The following is a 20,344-nucleotide window of genomic DNA, read 5'->3' as shown; positions in this document are numbered from 1 at the left end:
GAAAAACCTCGTATCTAAAACCTAAAACGTTATAGAAGGTGCCCTCAAAACTTTCCTATAATTCACTTAGGAAATGCAATAACAATGTTTAAAATTGCTTATTAAAGCATATTTTACTGTTCTCTATGCTCCTTAAACGCTTGAAAGGGTAGAGATAAAGGTCTGTATACCATATTTACTCCTCTCGGAGAGCGAATAGTGGGTTCATCAAACAGTAAAATCTATTTAACGTTATGTTAAACCTGAACATCTATAACGTTGATGTCTAATATTTACTACTCAAACAACTAAGTAGACTGTATAAACATCCTTATTTACGTGTTTAATAGGTATAAATGTACTGTACAGTATAAATTTAAGTTTAGAATTTAACACACCCTAAAGGATATTGGTTCTACATTATAGGTAGAGATAGTTTGTTGAATTCTAGAAGGGTTATACAAGCAATTTACTTCTATTAAACTATATATTAAAAATATATAGAGCTGTTATTAAAGTATGGTAAAATTTCATGTTGTATATATGATTTATAGAAAATTTAAGGCTCTTATACATTATAGGAGCCTTAAATTTTACCATACTTTAGTAGACTCTTGTATATTATTATTTATATGATTCTATATGTGTAGAAATATAAGTAGCATACATGAATAAGTAGCATGTATACATGTATAAGCGTGTATATATAATCTATACACCTCTCTTTTGAAGAATAATTTATAAATTTAATAGTATAATTTGTTTTCTTTATGCTTATATTAAAGTCTAATGAATAAATAATTTAAATATGTCAAAGGTTAAAGGTCATAATTCATTTACAATTATAAAATAATAGACGATCCATTAATGCAAATGCAACTGAAAAGGTCGAGTAGAATACTTTACTACAATATAATTTAATTTACTCAGATTTAAACTGTTTATTCCTCTGTTATACACGTTTAACAATATTTTCTACTTTTATATTTATATAATTCTTAATAATTATGTAAAGATATATAATATAGGTACAATTTTCTATCTTTAAAATCAATTAATAAATAAATAAGTGTAATTCTTACGCTTAAAATCAATTTAAAAATGTCAAAAATTATAACTTTTCCTTTATTTACGACGCGCAGACATACCGACGTTCCAAAAATTAATATTAAAAAAAAAATTCAAACTTCTACAAATAAGAGTAGAAAAAAGGTAATAAAAAGTGCATTAAAATTTTAATTAAACGAAAAATAAGTAAATAAATTCATTTACTGACACGAAAACAATTAAATACGTCAATCACTAAACTGTTTAACACTTTCACAAGTCATATATTAAACATAATCTAAATGTTTGTTCAACTCTCCAGAGTTTAGATAATCGTTTCAAACTAAATTAATTCGTCATTTAAATATTTATAAAATAATATATATATATGGAATGGAAGGTGTATATTTAGAGAAGAGAATATGGTGGACGTCAGTTCTTTATGTACTATTATAAGAATGTAGAAGGGTGAACATTGAGCTCTTACATCTGCTGTGGTTAGATGCGTGCAAACTTCCGTCAGCGTGTCAACATCGTGTGTCAACATTAGTAATGTGCTTGCAGGCTGAGAGACTGCATCTGGTGTTCATGATAAGCGTAAAAGAGAAAACATTGAAAGCATCAGATCGAGAAAATAATACCTTCAATCACATATTATTTCAGATTATGTTTGGGGTATTGTTCTCAACTAACCACATATTTTGCTTTTTAAACAATATTATAACCTAGAATTCTTTAAGGATAATATCCTTTACACCTTTAGTAAGAAGTATTTTACAATTTTCAAGAGTTTAAATATATAAATGTTTTTATTTTAATTTCTCAAATATAATTATACTCCATCTCCTCTTCCTCCTCATCCTGGTGCTCCGTAAAGATAACTAGGAATGCTCTGTATAAATGTAATGTTAATTGATAATTTTTGATATTTTTAATTAATTTTATATTTTAAAATGTTAAATATTTATTTTTTATTATTATTATTTATGCTTTAGGAATAATAATTCAAATAAATATGGATAAAGTAAGCTTTCTCATCCTGAAGCTCCGCAATGATAATTTGGGATGTTCTGTATAAATGTGTTGTTAATTGCTAATTTTTTGAAATTATTAATTAATATTATATTTTAAAATGTTAAATATTAATTTATTATCTTATTATTTATCCTTTAGGAGTAAAAAAATTAAATAAAACTGAATAAATTAACCTCTTATGAACCTCCTTATCCTGATGCTCCATAAAGATAATTAGAGATGCACTATCTAAAAGTGTTATTACATAATATTTTTTTGATATTCTTAAATACTTTTACATACAAATGTAAGATGTTTATTTATTTATTGTTATTTAAGCTTTAGGAGTAATAAAAAAATTAATAAAAATGGATAAAGCATAAGCCTCTTCATCCTGATGCTCCGTAAAGATAATTAGGGATGCTCTGAAGAAAAGCTTTATTTATACATATTTTTTTGATATTTTTGATTACTTTTACATCAAAAAATGTAAAATATTTATTTATTTTTTTATTATTTAAGCTTTAGAAGTAATAAAAAATCAAATAAATGTGGATAAATTATTCATCTTATAAACTACAGATAAATTATGCGAGGGGAGATTAGAGTTAAATTTAAATACAGGAAGAAAATATATTTAATTTTATAGCCGACTACATCCATTTTCTTTAATCTAACAAGAACTTTTTATAATGGAAAGTGGGTTGTAGATCTGTAGGAAAGGAAATTAATATCAGTTTTCATCATAAATTTTATACGGTTGAGCATCACTTCTGTTCTATTAGTAGGCATCTCTAGAGGTAAGTTTCTTCTCTTTTTTAAAAAATATATTTTTGTATAAATTATATCAAAGATTCTTTTATTTAAAATTCAAAAGTTCTATCATACAATTTTCTTATTTTATTTACACTAGAAGGAACAACAAGAAGAGTCATCAGTAATTGGATCTGTAAATTCGACAGACATGTGTATTTTATAGCCTTACAAATTGTAATAGGAAGAGGTCAAGCATGGAGGTAAATCAAATTATATCGAAATAATGTAGATATGTAAAACATCCCCGTTCAACCCTCTTTAGTTGCATTTGTTTCAGTAATGAGATATTTTTGTGTACTTTTATCTAAATTGCTTCGTAGTTGCAGCAAAGAGTAAGAGAAGGAAGAGGAAGATAGATCAATTCTCTTTACAAGATTCGGAATATTTTCTTTCTTTTTTTCATGAACAGATTTGTAATAACTTTAAAAGATATTAGAATATGTTAAGTTTAAATTGAGCAATTCCTTAGTTTAATATACGAAGAAATATGTGAGGTATTAACGTCACGTTAACAGTATTCAAACCTGCTTGCCTTCTTATTTTTCTATTAATATAAGCTTGATTAATATTTTCTACATGTAAATTTTATTTAGAANTTTTCACATTCTTGACGAAGTCTAATTGTAGCTCTTCTATCATTTAAAACCTGTACTTTGTGTTTTTCATAAAATCTTTTTGAAAAGTAATGCAACAGAATTTCATCAAAATTTCTTCCACCCAAATTTTTTTTCCAAGTTGTCCCTAATACCTAAAAAAAAGTATAATAAAATAGATATTTTAATTAAATTAAACAAAAGTTTAACTATATTTTAGTAAGTTGTAATTTAAATAAATAAATTATATATATTAAAATATAAAATATATATTAAAAAATATAATAAAATTATGACTTTTTAATATATACTATATAAAACCACACACAGACACTTTTACATACTACTAACAGCATAAATTTTTTTTAATAGATATTAGATGAATGGAAGATAACAAACGTTTTTGGCCACTTCAATACATAAATAATGTATAAAACAATTTACTAAGCTTCCTGTAAGAACTAATTACTGTAATATAAAACAAGGCTTGCCTTGTCAAACACTTAAAGTTGACAAGGCAACCATTATGTTGGATTAAGCTATACAAAATAATTTAATATCAATCAAAATTTTAAATAAATTTCCTGTAATAAGACAAAATTGTTGTAAAAATATCATTATACAAATTTTTATCTGTACAAAACAATCATTTATCATCATTGAATAATTTATATCATTTTGTAATAAAAATTTTTTAAATTTTAAAACAATAGTAGAAATTATTATTAAACAAACAAGTAAAAGCAAAGCCATTCTTGGAATGAGACTATGTCTCAGAGAGCGCAAGCAATACATGTGCAAATCTCACACTCGCACCTGTTTATAGAAACAGTCTCAACATTTCATATTTTGTTTTGACCCAGTTCTTGGTCCTGACTACCTACAAGTCTGGTTTATTTTATGTGCACATGATTTGGGCACCAAATACTCTTGGGTGCCAAATGCAACTCCTGACATGTACTCCTTCATAACTCTAAGGTATGTAGCCGTTGACAGCAGCACAATTTTAGAGACGAGACATAGTTTCATCAAATACAGAAAAATGAAATGATAATGTTTAATTATATTTAAATATATTTAGCATTTAACTAAATGCTTAATTAATATTATTTATTATTTTTCTCCAAATTATGGAATAACTATTACACTGCACGAATATACTCATTTTCTTGAAGTTGACTGATAATAATGAAGATAACATTATATACAAACTAAATTTATATTATAGTTTATAGAAAAACTATAATAATAGGCATTGAATAAAATTTTGTATTTCTTGTAATTTGTTTTTTTCTGTAATTCTAACGAAAAACTGTATTAAATTTTTAAAAAATCATGTAATATGGAATAAAGAATTATATTTAAGTGTACATTACAAAAACAATTGAATGATTATATCAAAATCAAAGTTTATGAATAACTTTAGAAAATAAAATCATTTCAAAAACAATTGAATGATTATATCAAAATCAAAGTTTATGAATAACTTTAGAAAATAAAATCATTTCACAAACAAAAATAAAATGTAAAAATTATTAAAAAATGTCTGATTTTTGGACGATAATCTTCATAATCTTTACGTGATCTTCGTTATCTTCTGCAGTGGTTAGTTTGGAGACGTACTTATTAGTTGTTTAAAAATCGAGTTTATTCTATAAAATACACGTAGAAAACACGGTTGAATCGAATATAAAAGAGGAAAACATTTTAAAATACATGAAATGCATAGATTCTTAAAGAAAAAAAAAACTGAAAAATAGTGCATCACAAATATCTAGAAACACGAAAAGATACTCAAGAAAGGTAACAAAACAAAGATGAAAATAGAAAAAAATAATATTTTTTGAGGAAAAGAACAGATTAAATATGAGAAAGCAAACAAAATAGTTTCTTTTTCTTTTTTTATTGAAGAGGAAAAAAGAGTTATAGAAAGGGTGGGAAATAATACTTGCAAACCTGAATGAAAAATCATGTAAAAATTCGTCAAACTCAGCAGAATATTCGAGTTTAAATATAGTAGAAAGAAAAAAAAATAAATTTAATAAAATTAAAAAAGATATAAGAAGTTGGTTCACTTTATTAAATTGAAACGTCTCAAAGTGCTGTCGAAACGTCTTAAGTAAATTTACACATCGCCACTCGATCTAACTTTATATTAATCTATATTCAAGTCATACTATCCAGTTATAACGGATCAATGATTTCGAAACATCACCCACATCACATAAAGTTAGGAAAAGTAAAAAAAAAGAAATTCGATTCTCGTCGTGATAGACATAGAAAGTGCTTAAACAAACAGTGAACCACCCTCAGTTGTTCCCTTCTCTGTCTCTCCAGAGTCATTTGGATGATGGTTTCCTCAAATAACATCTTCAGATAAACTCGAGAAATTTCAGGAGGAAAAGGAGGAGGAGGGAAGTAGAGGTTAAAGGTCAGGTGTAAGGCTTCAAAGCGTTTAAGTTTCGCCAGGTCTTGAGTAACACGAAACTCTACAAACACCCAACACGAGGAGAGACCACCCGGTGGGAACCTGCCTGACCATCCATCAAAACGAGTAAAGGGGGAGAAAAGAGACAAAACTAAACGGATCTACTCGATCATAGTCAATGTCTTGAAAATTCTGTTTCATTTCCACTAGACTTAGCCATGTGAACATGTCTTGTCTTTAGAACATTTGCTGTCAAGTCCAACCTTCTTTCACACTCATCGAAGATGTCGAGTGAATACTCTTCCAAGTTAAAATTGGCGTTGTTCCCCTGTTTATATAATTTTTTTCCCTCATCTCTGAGTGATTTTCCGGTTGTTTTATGTCCCCTAAAAACATATTAATCACCGTAAACATGTTTTACGATCTAACTACACGAGGAGGAACGAAACTTGAAGCATACCGAGTTAGTAGTAAAGCAATTTGTAATTAATTAAGTCCATGGAAACATGAAGAATTGGCATAACTAGCAACATACTACAAGACTTAAATGTTATACAATACAATGACTCATTACGTGATTATTATTAGTAGTATCTTTCTATTGTTAATATTCAACAAGCCTTTAACTTCTTAACATGATCCGTGTGACGTTTTTATCATCAATTCTTGAATCTGTGCCATTATAGAAGAGGAAGAAGAGTTCAATTTTGAAGTTATCAAATATAACGCATCGATAGAAATGAAATGACGGCGATTTTTTTCCACACGAAAAATTTCAATTCTTAAAAAAAAATGGGGGAAAGAAAGAAAAATCAAATCAATAAAGAAAGACGTGGCACTCCCTAAAAATCAATGTAAAAAGTTCGATATTGTCTTGTGATGTGAAGAAAAAGGATATAAACGTCAGCGGAGGAGATTTGAATGGGTAGGTGAACACGTCTCTCCAAATAGTTGTAAGAAAAGAAAGATGTGATCCTTTCTGTCTACTTTGAAACAGAATTTCAAGCATAAGAGACATCTTTAGATGAATATCAAGTGACATGTTATTCTCTATTCCCCGCTTATTGGCTCGATTTTAATCTTCTTCAACCTCCGAGGAAGTTGACACAAAAACGATATTGTTTCACGTCCCCCCTCAACGAAAGACTTTATATATATATATATAAAAACACAGACACACGAACTCACACTCACAGGCACACACGCACACATACATATACAACTTTCTGTAAAGACGTGTCAGCTATTTTGATAGTTGATTCCAAAATCTAGATTTTTGGTTATACCCCCGAGCTAGATTTATTCCTGGATAGTATTTTAAAATAATCCATAAAGGAAAAAAGTTTTTTTTTTTGAATAAAATATGTTTCTCTTACGGTTTTTCTTTACTTTTAGAAAGTTTTTTTTGCTAGTATAAAAGGTGTTCTGATAGCTCCAGGCGATGCTATTGGATGGATGCTACCATCAACAGCACATTTGGTGGATAAAGATGAGTTACATCTTTATAAAATCTGTGATAATCATTATAGTCAGAGGAGAGGAGAGGGGAGAAAACATACTTTTTTTACGTAGAATTTTTATAAGATCGTATTAAAGTATTAAATTTTAACTTTTATATGAATTAATCCAGCTCTAATTGTAGCAGATATCAGCATAATTAGTAGATGAAGAAGAGTCATTTGTAGGTATGAATAATGTAGAAGCAAAGTTAGGATGCAGAAGAGGATACACAGAGGGGAAAAAAAAGAAGGTAGAAACAGTCCATCATATCTTTACTATCCCCACTTGTCTAGGCATGAAACATAGCATATAATAGAGGGTTTCGAAACACGTTGACCGCATGTTACTGTATAAATGAACTCTTATCAGCATCAAACAGATATCTAATTATATGAGGCAAGTGCTGAAAACTAAACTGAATTGACAGCATAAATTCAGCATCGATGTCTACGAGTGTGGAAGGTCGTATCTACATATGTCAGTGGTGAATTTTACAAAAGATATGCCATAAAAATATCAAGAAATAACAGTGATACGTCGATAGTTATATCACCTGAATTATAGGTTTGGTTAACGAGTAACGATGCTTAACTTTCATCTTGACTAATTTTTTTTTTAAGCCATAGACATTAAATGGATCGAAAATAGTAGAAAAATATAAGGCCCCCATTTACTAAAATTATAAGCGTAAATTTTCTGTGTGCCAATTTCGTATAGGTAAAGATAGGGGTGTACTTTTTATCTTGGTAAGTGCAGACGGGTATGCTGTAAATCAGTACATGACACAACATATATAAAAGATGCTGTTATATATTGTAGAGTGCATTCAATTATTCTATTAAATTCCTCATTTTGACAGCTTTAACTTTAATGCCTAGGACAATGCTTCGTCATAATAAATACCTTGAAATTTAGGTGTGTCAGACAGATTGGATGGATGATGTTATTTTTGAATGTGCATCAAACGAGGATGAGAAACGATTGCAACTTTTTTTTTAAGATTATGCTTTTAAAATTGACTTTTTTATATGTTTTTTCTTCTTCTATGTAGATTTAACTCGACACAAATTTACTATTTTGAAAAATTATCCTTGAGGGTGATGAGAGATGAACGGTGAGAGAGTACATTGGCCCATTCTGCTATAAAAATTAGAATCTAGTACACCTGTTAGGATTTACATCATTATTTATCCATACAGCTTACGTCTATGTTATTATCTAATGTTAAAAATAATGTTTCCACATCGTCAACGAGATGAGTATTTACGAAAAAATCGGGTCAAAGTTAATATTATGTCAATGATGTACTCGATTTTTAATTTTTTTAAAGGATAATTTAACTTAAAACGTGTAATTTTAAGTTGAAAATTATTTGTGGAGTTACTGAAAATGCGAGTTTATCTTCCATATTTTGCAAATTTTTATAGGATTTAAATCGTAAGTTACAGTAAATTCCACAGAAATATTTGCCATTTTAGGTTCATAATAAAATAATATAAATATGTTTAAGAATATTAAAACTTATTTTTATGTTTATTAAAGTATTTGAAGCATAAAATTAGCTAAAGAAAGTGCTTGTGTACGCTAAACACTTATGGCTTTAAACATATTTAAGGCTTTATTGCTAACTTAAATATTGTGCATTTCACCTTAAGTGTCATATTTTATAAAAATTACAAAGAAAAAATACACATAATTTTAACATTTACGTATTCATATAAGGTTGATTTTCATAAATTTAAACACTGGAAACACGTGAAACGTATATAAAACCATTATATTATTGTACAATTGTCTATAAGTATCTATAATAATACATCAGATCGACTTACATAACAATTTATATATTATCTAGCCGCATTAAAAGCATTACTCTTATATAATCTAAGTATATTTGATCATTTATATTCATTAATTTACCCATTACGTTCGTCTTCCATCTTCATTTTCTTTAAAACACCATATAAAAGAATCAAATACTTATTTTTCTCCTCCCCTTTTAAAAAAATGTTTATTTATATACTATTTATCCCTAAATTATTATTACAACTTAATTGACTCATTAACTGATGGATAGAAGGGATTTTATTTTTAATGTATAGATGTTGATGATTTATCTGATGGAGGGAATGGCAATAAAGCACAGTATGTCGAGATTCTCTCCCTATGAGTTCATCCAGTAAAGCCCCCATTTTTCAGATCGGATCTAGGAATCATTACACATTGTATTTACTGAGGATAATTGTCCAATTTCCAAACGATATTCCTAAATTCTGTACAATCGTGATGACCGCACCCGGCTACAACCTACATTTTTCATCATTATAAATAATCGAAAGATATTTCTACAGACTCTATGCTACCTAACAGTTGAGAGAAAGAGAGAGAGGGAGAGAGAGAGAAAGAGAGAGAAAGGGGGGTTCATCCCCATCTGTAGAACCACCCCTCCTATCAGGAGACAGCCATCGTTTGTCATAAACACGGCCGTAATTTTCTGTAATGAATCTACAAGAAGACAACTATGAGAGAAATCGAGTATCCTCCCCCCTATACCCCAGGGTGTAGCAATATTTATATTTGTCTACCTAAAATTCGGGTAAGGATTTGTTGTCCTTAACTAGATTGCTCGTTTAGGAATCTCTCTCTCCACACGTCGACGTTTAAGTTCTTGGAATTACACATTAAAATCAATGTTTTTTTAATAAAAAAATTTTAAAAAATACAAAATTTAATTATAAAAATTTTCTTAATAGCCCATTAGTCGAGTTTACTTGAAATTATAGTTTTTAATCGATAATTTTCTTTAACTTGATAGCATATCTTAATCTTAAATATAACAGCTATAACATTATATAACATATTTAATGAGTATTTTAAACATAAACAAGCATGTTATATACGTATATATATATATATATAAAGTTTGGGGTTGAATTTATAATAAATTAAACTTTATTTTAAAAAAAATTAATAATAATCTCTTTAAAAATTTATAATGCAATCTACAAGAACCAATTCTCTTGATTTATATTTAAAAGTTCAGATTTCTTTAAGCATTAACGAAATTTTATGAGCCTTACAAAAGATATATTTTATAATCAAAATAATTTATATATTGAATGCAATTTATCATAAAAAAAAATGTTAATCAGTATCAATCTGTAAGTCGAAAGTAAAACGAGTTGTAAGTAAGAATTTACAAGAAAGGAAATAAATTGTAAATTACAAATGATTTGTAACTTGCCACTTAGTTACTAATTCTTAAAGATTTCTTTCTGTTCTTTGTTGTACAACAAAATAAATCAAGGTTATTTTATTTTAATTTGTAAATTAACTTTGTTTAAATTTCTTAATTCTGTTTGGTTTTTCTTTAATTCTAATTTGTGGCTTAATCCTGTTTAAATTTCTCAACTAGGCTAAAATTTTTTAAATTGTAATTTATGATTTAATTTTGTTTGAATTTTTAATTGTAATTTATAATTTTATTCTGTTTGAATTTTCTTAATTGTGATTTATAATTTAATTCTGTTTGAATTTTCTTAATTGTAATTTATAACTTAATTTTGTTTGAATTTTCTTAATTGTAATTTATGATTTAATTCTGTTTGAATTTTCTTCATTGTGATTTATCTTAATTCTATTTGTATTGTCTTAATTGTAATTTGTCACTTGATTCTGTTTTGATTTTCTTCGTTTTAATTTACAAATTAACTGAAATTAACATTTTTAATTATAATTGAAAATTTTGATTATTATCAATATTTTCATAACAGCTTTAGCTTTGATTTTCAACTTAATTGTAATTAATTTTCTTAAGTACAGTTAACAATTTCGATTATCATCAATTAATTTCATAATACCGTAATTGCAATCTGCAACTTATTTCAATTAAAATTTTTTAAAATTATAATTTAAAACTTAATCAAAGTCATCATTATTAACTGTAATTGACAATTTTAATTATCATTATTATTTTTATATCGAGCCATAATTGTAATCTACCACCACTTGATCGTATTTAAATTTCTTTTATTTTAATTTACATTAAACTATCATTAACTTTCTTAATTGTAATTAACAATTTACGATTGATATTAATATTTTTATTTTATTTTTTGCTTTACGATTAAACTGATTGATTTTAATTATAATGTAACTTAATTCTAATTTTAGTTTTTTGATTGTAATACAAATTGACTATTATTAAGTTTTCTTAATTGTAATGAACAATTTAATTCTGATTATTGCTGTACGCGTAAACTGATTAATTTTTTCATTGTAATTTACAATTTTAATTGTCCTTAACCAAAAAAAATAATGAGAATTAAGTTTTTAATTGTAATTAAGAACTAATTATAATTAACAACTTAATTATTATTATTTTTTAATATTTATCTTCGCTATATCATAAAACTTACTAACTTATTATCACATTTTTAATGAATATTTACAAATTAATTCCAATCACTTATTTCTCTCGCCTACGCATCCCAACGAAGCTAATTAATTACTTTAACTGCAATTAACGATTTAAATTCGAATTTTATTTATTTTTATTTATTACTTTCTTCGTCAGGCGAGGGAGGGAGGTTAATTAACTATTAGAACCGACTCAATTTTTTTCTACGCGTGTTTTTATTCCCCCTCCCTAATTTGTTTGCAACTTAACTGACTACGAAAGATTCCCCCCCCCTGCGTTTAAACAATTAAGTAACATAATTTCCGATTTATTGGCGAATTTAAACTAAATTTTCCAAGTTGCCTTTCTGCATTAGAGAAGCGATTAGAAGTTGATAAAATTTTGAGACAAAAGACACTTAGAAGAAGGCCCCCCCCTAAGAACATTAAGTCAGTAATAAAAGGTCATTTACTATCTTATATATATACAGTATAGTACTGAGAGTGATTTAGCAAAAAAAATTTTTTTTTTCTCTTGTTCACCTCCATTAAGGACTGATAAATGGAAAAACTTTTCTGTAGCATGTTTCTCCTTCGACAATAAGCAGTTAAATCACATAATGAGTAAATGGTGTTTTTCTTTACTCGTCTTCCTACAGCCGATTACACCAAATGCATCTTCTAACTTACTTTAAATGGAACTAAGTACCTCGACTTTAGACATTGCGGCAGAATGGGATGCTTTATTATAAAAAAAACACAATTTTCTACTGTAGATGCTTTTACGAATTGTATTCTCATCTCTTAAACGTTTATAATTATTTTCTTATATCCCCCTTCTCCTGTAAAAAAAGGGCTTTCTTCTGTTGTTTCTAGTAAATTGTTTACATTTTATATTTATTTTTCTTATTGCTCTCGATTGCTGGATCGATAAGGGATGATAAATGATTAAAGGAGCTATATGATATATTAATGGAATTCCTATTTCTTTTTCGTTGTGTATTATGATATTTATGTTCTCCCTTTATACAATAATTTTCCTGCTATTTCGTCCAGTTAATTTTGTGTCTTTCTGACATAGAAAACTTAACTTTCTTAACTCCTATAAACCCAATCTTTTTACAGTTTATTCGTTAATTAAGCACTCATAAACCTTACATTTTTATCAATCCCTTCTTTACTACAACTTAATGAACCAACCAATTAACCGGTTTGATTATCATACCACACACACGTCCCAATTTACCAGTAAGTAGGAGAGAAACAGAAATTGTGGTCACATGGCAAATTTTGGGTAACGTGATTGGGTGTTTAACGGACCATGCAACTATCATACCGCGCTTTCCGACTCAATTAAGTCTAAAGAGAAGGTGAGTCAGTATCCATTGTCTATGTTTTAGTTGGAGGGTCCTGAACGATTGGGTAAATCCTACCACAATCGTTATGTTCTTTCATGCCGCCAACTTTCTGCTTCACTTATACGATTTGTATTCCTCTAGATACTTGCAGATGTCAGCATTTTCGTTTACCATTTGTTACCAAAGTATCTGATATCCTATATATATGCGAAAGAAATTCACCCTTTCTTACGATCGAACTTTTCTCTCAGTTGATCAATAATTTTATTTTTTCTATAAATGTATTTATAAAGTTTTGTTTGAACGTAATGTTAAGTGAAGAATTTTATATATTTTAAGTGTAATTTAAGTTTTATATTTTAAAATAATTTTAAACTTTATTCTCTAAATTACTTCGCTTTTAATCTACGAAGTGATAAAGAAGATGAGGATGCTCGAGTATTCTCATCTTGAGCATTCTCATCTTGAGGATTTAGTTACCGGCTGTTTAAATATAATTAATTTCTTTTAAAATTGTTAAATTCTTTTAATATTGTTTAAACGTTATTAATTAATAACATATTTCTCAATTATATTTTGTATTTTTTTATTCGCTTCATTGAGATATTTTCACATTTCTTCCTTATTTAGAGCTTTTTAAGCTTAATATTTTAATATATTTATTTAATTTATTTTATTTCTTTTATGTTAAAGTAATTTAAGCTTTAAAAAAATTACTTTAAATCTAAAATTTTAAGAAGAACAAACGATAAATCTTCGACATCTTCGAAGCTTAATCAAAGAATTTTAAAAGTAAAATATAAAAATTTAAACAATTTTAAAAGTAATTTCGACATTATAAGAATCATTTTTACTTTCTTAAAAATACATTAAACCATTAAATAAGTTTTAAAAAGTAAAATAAAATAGAGTAAATCTCAGCAAACTTAATAGCAAAACCATTTCCTCTTACAACTAAAGGAAAAATTGACTCATTAATATTAATCCAAAGAATTCTATAAGCAAAAATTCTTCAACAGAACATTTTATTGAAGATAATTTTCTATTTGTTTATTGACTTATCGAAACCACAAAAGAGGAGGAACATAAGAATGCACTTATCTATATTATAAAATTGATCCAGAGATGACGACTGAAGAAAGGAGTAAAGAATATATATATATATATTTATATATATAAAAAAGAAGAATACGCAGAAAAGCTGATCTGTCAAGACAGCAATTTCTAAGAGTGAGTTATTGTGTGCTACAAAGGCTTGTGAGAACCGCCCTGTCAATTAGGCAACGTACACAGCAATCCACTTATAGTGATACAGTTGATGGCTGAGGGATGTCAACAGCGACAAGTCGAGCGCAACTTTACTTCTACTTGTCTGTTTTGTTGAAGAAAATAACAATCCCAAGGAGGGTGTAGTTTATAGCTACGATTTGACTGAAAAGATAAGAGCTTTCTCTCTCATTCTCCCTATACATTTTTATGTGCTAACATTATCTAAATAACAAATTCCGCTCCGATTCTCTCAGTTATGACTCCACAGATATGTTTTATTTCGATACTTCTAATCGATACAGGGAAAAAACATGCGGGTGATTTTTCCCTATCATTGCTTCTAACAATACAACACTAAACTAAATTAAAGAAAGTTATGTTTTTCTTAACTCTACTCTACTACGACTCCACGTTTATCCACTCAGTTTAGCCCATTTTAGACCCCATTAAACATTCTAACTCTACATCTCTTCTAATTATACAAAAGTCCTGGATAATAATTTCCCTACTGGGTTTAAGGGGGAGGGATTATATGAGCGGTTGTTGCCAAAATTCCCTAGAGAAACTACGTTTATATATATATATATATTTAGGAATCATGTTGAAAGAAAGACATCTGGTTATCGTCAGATGGAGTTTAAGCCTTGTCAACAATTTTCACTAACAATTTTCCTACTTGATACGTGATGCACATACTAAATAAGGAGAACGGATGTGTAAGGTATCCTTTTCACTTGCCTTTTTTAAAAAAATATACAAAGTGTTTGTCAAACTCCAACTTATCTATGAAGATGGGCAACGAGATAGATTATCTAAACACCGGAATCGCTAACGTTTCCTGCTTTAATGTCGTTGGTTATTTCACTTTGTCGCAGGATTTCCTACGTACTTGGAAAATGGAAACGGCTCCTGTTTCCTTTAACAGTTACCATTACCTATACTCATAAAAGCAATTGCTTGTTTATTCCAGATATTGCAACGTATCAAATGTGAAGATACTTTGAAGAGATTATGTTGTTTTCGGGTCTAAATCTCGTCTTATAACATGTGAGAAACGATAACACAAGCAACAATAATCGTAGTAATCTATAGCTGTGATCACGAATCGGCAATAATTTGGCGAGATAAATAAAAATAAAAAAATCCTCCCTATCTAGAATGCTTGTTATCATCTCATCTTCTATCTCTTCTATGGAGAAAAATAAAAGTTTTTCCTTTATAAAATATTTAAAAAGTTATATAAAAGATAAATAATAATTAAAAAAATGCTTATTTTATCAATTATTAATTCCATTTTTATTAATTCAAGTCAAATCTTCTACACACGAAACAGCTTTCATTCTTCCTTTCACCATTAAAATTGTTATATTTAATTACTGTTTTCCAATCAAATTTATTTAAATAAACCCATAATTTAATATAAGTTATAATTTTATAAATTATTTCTTTAAAAAAAATTAATAAAACTTGCCCAAAAAGTCAGTTAACCGCGTTGTATCTTTGTAAATTGAAAACGTGTAGTAAAGTAACTAAGAATATAGTTTAGAAAGAAGCACGTGTAAACTGACTTTTGGGCCACCCTAAGTAAGTTTTATATTTTATATTATTTATGAAATTTCATTAAAAGAAAAGAAAAAATGGAGTCGCTAATTTGTAAATCAATAAAGCTGAGCCATGGGGGGAGGAGGGAGATGAAGGTGATGAAAATCTCTTATTGATTACAATTAACGAACGTCGATAGAATATTTTTGATTAGATTATCGTGTCCGCAGATAGAAGAATTTATATAGAAGCTTGTAAATCAATTGTCGTAAGTTTTCCACATGAGACGTTAGAAAAATCTCACAAAATTAACGCATAGGATCTATATATATATAAAATTTAATATAGATTATTACAATTAAATTTATTAAACTATCAAGCGTTATCACTATCAGTATGACGTAAATTAAATAAGTTTGTCACTAAACCACCAGTCAAGTCACAGCAATGGCACGATAAAGGATGATTTCACTCAATCAAATTGTACAACCATAGCTTGGGGTAGTGTAAAGCTCTTTGAAGGCTTCGACCGCGAAAATTTGATTTCCTTATCTTATCAGCAGTTGATTGGCTAATTTTGGATATCATTGAATAGTCGGAAATTATATTCTCTCTCTAGTACTTTGTCAAATGCTACTTCATACAATATTCATGAATGAAAACAGCTGAAGACAGATCTTCCATAACTTTTCTACACTATTTTTTAATCCTTTAAAATCGTTTTATGTGGTTCTTTTGAGTGTTTTTATGTGTATATTCGCCATTTTTATTAAGTTTTTCATAAGAAATTTGTTAGATTTTTACGTGTTTCTAAGCTCCTTTCACGTAAATCTCTTTGTGGGAGAGAGATTAAAAATACATGAAAACTTAGCTGAAAAATCTAAAAATTGTCTTCGAAATTAAACACAGGAAACCATAAATTGTGTTTAATTTAATTTTAAAATTAATTATATAAACATTTAAGTTTAAATTTTATTATATCTTAAATCCATTTACAGCTTATAATCTTCGTTATCTTGATCTATACAAGCGCAAGTATCACGAAACTGTTGAAGATTACATGCCATTTTAATTAGAATTTTGCGATTAAATAGCATCTAAATAAGTGTAAATTATATAAAAATTTTTATTATATAAGTAAATTTTAAGGTTTATTTTTACTTAAAATCTTTTAAAAGTTAGCCCTATTAAAGTATTGAGTGATGATATTCTCCTGTGTAAAGATAAAGTAAATACTTTCTCTTAACTTTCAATTTTCATCGAAATATAGGATTATACGGCCTAAGATCTTTGGAAATAGCTACAGAAAGAAGGCCTCAAGCACAGAAGGGCCCCAAAACATACCTTTTATGTAAAGAGTATGATATGAAACTGAATTTTAAAGATAAGTTTATGATAAATGGGATAATATGGCTATTCGGCTAGGGCCTACGGAGCGTAGAGGCCTCAAAATTTATTCTTTTACATAAAAATCATTATAAGAAAGTGATATCTAGAAAAGAACTTTAATTTATAAGCTGTAGCGAATTAAGACCTTATGAGGCCCCTAGACATAGAAGATTGGGCCCTTCCACAATTTTAATAATATCTAATTGTAGCTATAGAATTATTTATAAATCATGATATACAACTGCATTGTACTTTTTCCAGTTTTGGGGCCCTCGAGACCTGGGGCCCCAGGCATACCTAGTGGACAATCCACCTTTTATAAGTGTTAAATAAGCCGATACAGAAAGGTGGAACAAGCCTTAATGTTCCACCTTGGGGGCCCTAACATAGCAAGGCCTTGTTGGGGGTCCCAAATTAAGTTTATTATATTAAAAAAAATGTAAAATTATATAAATTAATTGTAATTATCTAAACAATTACACTTAAAATATAAAAAAAANCAGCTTATAATCTTCGTTATCTTGATCTATACAAGCGCAAGTATCACGAAACTGTTGAAGATTACATGCCATTTTAATTAGAATTTTGCGATTAAATAGCATCTAAATAAGTGTAAATTATATAAAAATTTTTATTATATAAGTAAATTTTAAGGTTTATTTTTACTTAAAATCTTTTATAAGTTAGCCCTATTAAAGTATTGAGTGATGATATTCTCCTGTGTAAAGATAAAGTAAATACTTTCTCTTAACTTTCAATTTTCATCGAAATATAGGATTATACGGCCTAAGATCTTTGGAAATAGCTACAGAAAGAAGGCCTCAAGCACAGAAGGGCCCCAAAACATACCTTTTATGTAAAGAGTATGATATGAAACTGAATTTTAAAGATAAGTTTATGATAAATGGGATAATATGGCTATTCGGCTAGGGCCTACGGAGCGTAGAGGCCTCAAAATTTATTCTTTTACATAAAAATCATTATAAGAAAGTGATATCTAGAAAAGAACTTTAATTTATAAGCTGTAGCGAATTAAGACCTTATGAGGCCCCTAGACATAGAAGATTGGGCCCTTCCACAATTTTAATAATATCTAATTGTAGCTATAGAATTATTTATAAATCATGATATACAACTGCATTGTACTTTTTCCAGTTTTGGGGCCCTCGAGACCTGGGGCCCCCAGGCATACCTAGTGGACAATCCACCTTTTATAAGTGTTAAATAAGCCGATACAGAAAGGTGGAACAAGCCTTAATGTTCCACCTTGGGGGCCCTAACATAGCAAGGCCTTGTTGGGGGTCCCAAATTAAGTTTATTATATTAAAAAAAATGTAAAATTATATAAATTAATTGTAATTATCTAAACAATTACACTTAAAATATAAAAAAAATTTCTTAATTATATATTTAAATAGATTAAAATTAATAGTTAAATTTTATAAAGAAATAAAAATTGGCCAATTGTAATCGTTTCAAATCGATTTTAAAGTTTTGTAAATTAAATTCGGTGGCTAATTTTTGAAATTCAATTAACAAATTATAATAAAACTTTTAAATTTAAATCGATTAAAACTCCTTCTTCCTTCCGATTTTAATACATTTAACATTATTAATGTAATATATTTTAAATGGAATTAAACAAAGTTCTTTATATTAAGAGCATCTTTCCTTCTCTCCTCCTCTTCTTTTCATAGAAAATTTTATATTAAAAGTAATTTTGGTCGATTTTGTTTTCTTATTAACAACGAAATTAATTGTATTTTAAACAAATTAAGAACAATTAAAGTAAACTGTGAAAATTTTCGATTCAATTAACACTTAAAGGAATTCATTTAACTTCACAAATTGCATTGTTTAGAATGTATTCTCTCGTAATTGTTCATTTGAGATAATTTTCCTGAATCTATGCTTTTACTCATCCTCATAAGTACCCTTGTCTTATCCACTTGTACGTTTATAATTTTAAATTCACTTAAATTGGTTGTTTATAACTACACTTTCCTTTACTCTCACCTCAAAGCAAACATGGATCTAAATGAGTATGATCTTGTAAATGGTTCTCGTGTAATATACAGAAAGAGTATATATATACACACACATACACACACACACTTATATATATATATATATATATAAAATTTAATATAGATTATTACAANCTCTCACCTCAAAGCAAACATGGATCTAAATGAGTATGATCTTGTAAATGGTTCTCGTGTAATATACAGAAAGAGTATATATATACACACACATACACGCGCTCTTAACTTCTGCAAACAGCTGTAACAAGCTTGGAAAACGGAAAATCTTGCAGATATCCAAAATTTCTCCAATTTTCAACCTAATTGTTAAGTGTTTAATGGTTGAGATTCGAGGCATCAGAGTTTTAAGAGTAGAAGAGGATTAAGAACCCACTTTCACTTGGTAAAACTAGGAACTTTAACCATTGTATTAGGTTCATAGTCTTTACCAAAGAACCTAGTTCTTTCCATAGAAAAATTGATGAAGTTTCTAATTCTTAGTACTTTCCTAATCGTAAGGAAACTAAAATCTCTCCTATAACGATTCTTCTGTTGAAGATGGTATCAATAAGAATTATTAAACATAAAATAAATAATAANCTCATTTTGGATTAAATTTAAATATAGCCTATTATATTCAAAATTTTATTTAGTTGTACAGTATTTATAAGAATCAATTTAATCTAAACATCCCATCAGCTTTTTCTGTCTTATCTAATATGACATTAGCTATAATGCAAGTGTAAAATTCATGTTTAAAATATAGATTTATGTAATATCCCCGCCATCTGTTGAAGTTTCCTACTAAAGTAGCGCAGCAATCCCCTCAGTTCCCAGTTTTATTACTTCTTTCTCTAATCAACAAAATTTAAAATTCTAAACGATTAGGATTATTTTTATTTTTATAAATTTTGATATATTTGCATTATATTTTGTAACGTTTTACGCAACCCGTTTTACTGGTTATATTAATTAGCAAAAATATAG

The sequence above is a fragment of the Centruroides sculpturatus genome, unplaced genomic scaffold, assembly GCF_000671375.1.
Source record: "Centruroides sculpturatus isolate CEXI.00-Female unplaced genomic scaffold, Cexi_2.0 scaffold296, whole genome shotgun sequence".
Taxonomy (NCBI): domain Eukaryota; kingdom Metazoa; phylum Arthropoda; class Arachnida; order Scorpiones; family Buthidae; genus Centruroides; species Centruroides sculpturatus.
Note: the sequence above shows the minus strand (reverse complement) of the source record.